We start from the raw sequence: 5,474 nt of genomic DNA on the forward strand, positions 1-5,474 counted from the left end.
GGTTGCCACCAACTTATAAGTTTACCTTTAAAAGAAAAATGTCTGATCCCCAGCTCAGATAAGAATATCATTAAATATTTTGTTTTTAATAGTGTCTGGAGATTAAACAGCTACTCTGCGGTGGAAAGGAAGGCCCATTAATTGAATCAGCACAGAGATCTAAGAACAGAGAAGACCACTCTGCACCTCGTAGTCTGTTCTGACACATGTGGCTGGTCTGTATTGTAATTTTATCTACATAAAAATCAATTGTCACCCATTATAAATCTTCAGTTAATCCTCAACAGTTTGATTTTACAGGGAGGGGACAGGGAAGTGAGGTCACTATTTCCAGGTAGCTATTTCCCTTTTGCAGAGGAAATCCTTCCTCTTAATGCCCTGAACAGCCCAGGTATAACTTTAATGTTCTACCTCTTGCTCTGCAGTCCCTGCCCAGCCCACTAGTGGATGTAGATTCTCTTTAACCTATCAAAGCAGTCATTCATCTTCATATCTCCATTGCCCAATCCCTTAATTTTCAAACACAAGGAAATTCAGACCCAGTCTGTGCATAAAGATGGCTCGCACGAGACCTGAATCTGTTGCAAAAGGTCATCCCTGATATAGATTTGGTAAATACAACAAGACATTACATACACAACTTAAGAGTCATTGTGGTCCTGGGGATCGAGACTGGTCAGATGGAAAATATTAATCTGTTTGTTCTGTTGTTTCCTGCTTTGAGCATTGGCACCAGAACACTGAACTGTCGTTCCATCATTGCAAACATAAGAGCTTATGTCACATGATTCATTGTTTTGTAAACCATTGAGCTTGGCAGTCAATAATCCATTCCTCGAATATTTAGAAGCAGTGGTTAACAGAAACTAGTGACCTGAATCTTCCACAGATGTGCCTGCAGTTCCTTGCATTTAATTCCAAGTGTGAGAATGTCCAAGACTTTCTGATACATGGCTTAGCATTTTCCGGGAAAATCTGCCCACAGTCCTGGGTTAGACATACAACTTGAGTCCATTCATTTGTATGGAAAGGATTACCTGGGAGGAGGAAGGGGAAGTGGGACCTTCCCTGGACTTTGATTTACTTGAGTTACTTTTCACGCACTTAGATGTCTGTGCTTTGATTCTACTTACTATATTTTCCAAGAGTTTGAACATTTTTAATTGTATGTTTAAGTTTAAAGAGTTTCTGGGTGTTTTTGAATGACTGCGAGTGTCAGATGTCAATCTTTTTGACATCTTCGACAGTCTGTCAGCCTGGGACACAACTGCCAAAGTCCAGGACGGCATCTGTTCAGAGCTAGTTTATGCCGGGAGAAAACTGTGGGTAAAATCAGGCTTAGTGGGCAGATGTCCACTGGCTATGGATGGTGAGTCCGTCCCACAATGGTACAGAGCAATATCTTTAATATAAGAACCAAAGATTCTGGGAAAATCTCATCTGTGGAGGGGGAAACAGGGTGAATGTTTCAGATTGATACCATCTGTCAGGACTGGGAAGGTTTGAGTTGCCTCGGAAATGGCCCGTACCTCCAAAGGTGTGATTGTCAATTGGAGGTGGGTGTCTAGTGGAGAGGCCTCCTGTACATGTTGGATCAGAAGAGACGCTGTCACTGATCACATGTCGGAGGGCATGGGCAAGTGTTGGCTGTCAGCGATGAATGCAGGGAGGATTGGTAGTTAGGGGGGTAGAATTGTTGGTTGGGGGGATCAGATTGATAGTTGATGGGTGCGGTTGATAGTCAAGAATTGGATCAATGGTTAGGATTGGTAGTTTGGGGAGTAGGATTGGTAGCTGGGAGGGAGGGTTTCATTGTCAGGAGATGAGACTAGTAATTAGTGGTTATAATTGGTGGTTAGGGCTAGGATCAGTCGTTGCGGGTTTCATTTGGTAATGGAGGGGTAGGATTGGTGGTTGGGATATGTAATTGGCAGGGAGTGGGATTGCTTAGAGGGGACAATTGATGTTTGGGTGGCGTTGGTGGTCAGTCAGGGGGTTGGTAGTTTGCGGGCTGGGATTATCAGATGAGGACAGCATCTCCTTGAGTGAGGGAAGGTTTATGAGTTTGGGTTGGTAGGGGCCTCTATGGGAGCTGGGTAAGTATTTACCTCAAAGCGACCTGCTGAATTAGGTTAGCAGTTCTACGAAAGAGTGCGTTGTATGAGTGACTTGTGGACACCACAGTCCGTGCAGGTATAAAATCAGAAAATGCTGGAAATACTCAACAGGTCAAATAGCATCTGTGGAAAGAGAAACAGTTAATGGGGCCCTTCATCAGAACTGGGAAAGAAAGAAACAAGGTACCCAGGAGTACAAGTACATAGTTCTCCCAAAGTGGCATCGCAGGTAGACAGGGTGGCGAAGAAGGCTTTTGGCATTCTGACCTTCGTCAGTCAGGGCAATGAGTATAAAAGTTGGGATGTTCTGTTGCAGTTGTGCAAGACATTGGTGAGGCCACATTTCGAATATTGTGTTCAGTTTAGGTCACCTGCTAAAGGAAAGATGTTATTAAACTGGAAAGAGCTCAGAAAAGATTTACAAGGATGATGCCAGGAATCAAGGGACTGAGTTAACGGGAGAGGTTGGACAAGCTAGGACTTTTTTCCTTGGAACGTAGGAGAATGAGGGATGATCTTATAAAAGTGTATAAAATTATGAGGGGCATAGATAGAGTAGGTGTGCATGGTCTTTTTCCCCAGTGTTGGGAAATCAAGAATAAGAGGGCATAGGTTTACAATGAGAGGGGAGAAATTTATTAGGAGCATGAGGGGCAACTTTTTCACCCAGAGAGTGGTCAGTATATGGAATGAGCTGCCAGAGGAAGTGGCTGAGGCAGGTACATTAACAACGTTTAAAAGGTACTTGGACAGGTACATGGATAGGAATGGTTTAGAGGGATATGGGCCAAGTGCGGGCAAATGGGACTAGCTTAGATGGGAATCTTGGTTGGCATGGACCAGTTGGGCCGAGGGGCCTGTTTCCATACTGTGTGACCCTATAAGTTAGATTAGGTAACAGAAAAAGGAGGGGAAGGGGTATGGGTCGAACAACAGGAATTTGTCTAGTAGGGTGAGACAAATTCCTGTTGTTCCATCCAGAACCGAGAAAGAAAGAAACAAGGCACCCAGGAGTACAAGTACATAGTTCTCCAAAAGTGGTGTCGCAGGTAGACAGGGTGGTGATGACCTCATGGTAATTAAGGGGCAGTTAAATTCGGATTGAAATTCTTTGCGAATGGTGAGACAGAGGAATCAGCCCAGCAGGGCAGATCATTCAAACTGTGAGCACCAGTCCGGTACACTAGATTGGAAGAAATGCAAGTGAATCGCTGTTGCTTCTTGAATAGGTGTCTGGTGCTGGAATCTCGTGGGAGGTGGTGGAATTTCGTTGGAGCTGGTGCAAGTTGCGAAGGACGAGCCACCGAATGTGGAGGTTGGTCGGGTGGAAGGTGAGGATCAGGGTAACTCTGTTCTTGCTCAGTCCAGGAGGGGAGGGGGTGAGAGCGGGAGAGAGATGAGATGCGTTCAGGGCTCTGTCCGCTATGGTAGAGAGAAGCCATAGCGAAGGACGAAGGGAGATTTCTCAGGGGCACCTGTGTGGAATGTATTATTGGAGAAAATGCAATAGAGATGGAGGACCTGAGAGAATGTAATGGAGTCCTTACAGGAGGCAGGGTGGAATGAAGTATAATCAAGGTAGCTGCGGGAGTCTGTGGGCTTGTAGTGGATGTTGGTGGCTAGCCTGTCCTGTGAGATGGAGGAGGACAGATCCAGAAAGGGAAGGGAAAAGTCAGAGGAACAAAGGCTACTCCATATATCCCACAAAGACCAGGTGTAACATGAGCCCACATGTGTCCAAAGCCCATCGTTGGTCAAGAGAAAGTGAGTGGAGTTGAAGGAGGAGTTGTTTAATATTCAGGCAGGTGGATGAGTGCTCTGGTGGAGGGGAACTGGTTGGGCCTCTGTTCAGTGAAGAAGCAGAGGGCCCCCAAACCCTCCTGATGCGAGAAGGAGGTGGAGCGGGATTGTACGACCCTGGTGAAGATGAATCAATTAAGACCAGGGGATTGGAAACTTTCGAACTGAAGGAGGGCAACCAAAGTGTCATTGATGTAAGTGGGAAGCGATTGAACTAGGGGAGAAAGATGGAGTCAAGGCAGGAAGAAATGTTTGGCGGGGCAAGAGCAGTGGGTCTGCCTGTGAACATTGGGCTGAAGGCAGAATTGGGTTGTGTGAGGCTGGGGCATGACAAAGTTGGTCGCTGTGGACGGAAGATCTCCCAAGGAGCTTTAAAATAATATTTAAAACTTTTGAATGTGTTAAAGGTCTCAGAACTATTCGTAATGTTTACAACAGATTTAAGATTTTGAGGATGACTTAGATTGGGAAATACTTTTCTCATTTTGTGGATGACAGGAGCCTCTGACAGTCACTTGCACTGCACAAGGATCACTAAGGGTAAAGCCCTTTTCCTTACCAAAGTCAGTGACTGGTGCTGCTGGCTCACTTCAAGGTTTGGCTCAATCATTGCTCCCTCAGCCTGACTGATCTATACTGCTATGTGAACAAGGTTGCCCCTAAGATGCCAGTGAACTTGGCACTGTGACCTGCTCTTTCAGGAACCATCCATCTATTTCACTCTTAAATCCTAAGAGCTGAATTATTATGAAATGCTGGAAATACTCAGCAGATCAGGCCGAAGTTTCTCTCCCCATAGATGTAGCCTGACCTGCTGAGTATTTCCAGCATTTTCTCTGGACGTGAATGACTCTTTCAGCTGATGAGTTTAATGGGTGAAATTCAACACGGTTTTCTGCACTTTATTTAGCAATGCCAAATTAACCTGACTAATCCACCCAAGTAGCAATTATGCTTATGCAAAATACCACAACCACTTTTTAAATAGATGAGTGGCTGACTGGGAAAATCATTGCACCAACTGTTCAGTGTATTGTAGAGGTATTATGACATATCCAAACACTGTAAGAGTAACTTCTGTTGAAATAAAGATTTACTGGAATGAAAAGGTTAAAATTGTAATAACAGTGCAAAGAAGCAGTGGTGCGACAAAAACTGATTAGCCTGCGTTTAGTTCATACTGCTTTATTGGCCTGAAAATATTTTTCTCATGAGTACAGCAGCTAAAAATCTGTCATGACTCAGATGCAAGGAAAACAAGTGCCTGACTCTGAAACATTGCCGTACCACAGACAAGGCGAGACAGACTATACCGTGTTGCTTCATAGCTCCAAGTCTGAAGTCCCGTGTAGCCAACAGTCGCTCTAATGTCTTGTTTGGTCAGGTCAGCAGAGTGTGAAGCTTTCAATGCAGGCTATAAGCAGGCAAATGGGTCCCTTGATGTCTCCTAGTTGCATAACCTGTGTTTGATCCTCAGAGCTGAGCTCTAAACCCCACATCCCACTTATTAACCAAACTCATTACTCCTATACTAACACTTTGTCAGCAACTGCAGCT

The sequence above is a fragment of the Pristis pectinata genome, chromosome 30, assembly GCF_009764475.1.
Source record: "Pristis pectinata isolate sPriPec2 chromosome 30, sPriPec2.1.pri, whole genome shotgun sequence".
Taxonomy (NCBI): domain Eukaryota; kingdom Metazoa; phylum Chordata; class Chondrichthyes; order Rhinopristiformes; family Pristidae; genus Pristis; species Pristis pectinata.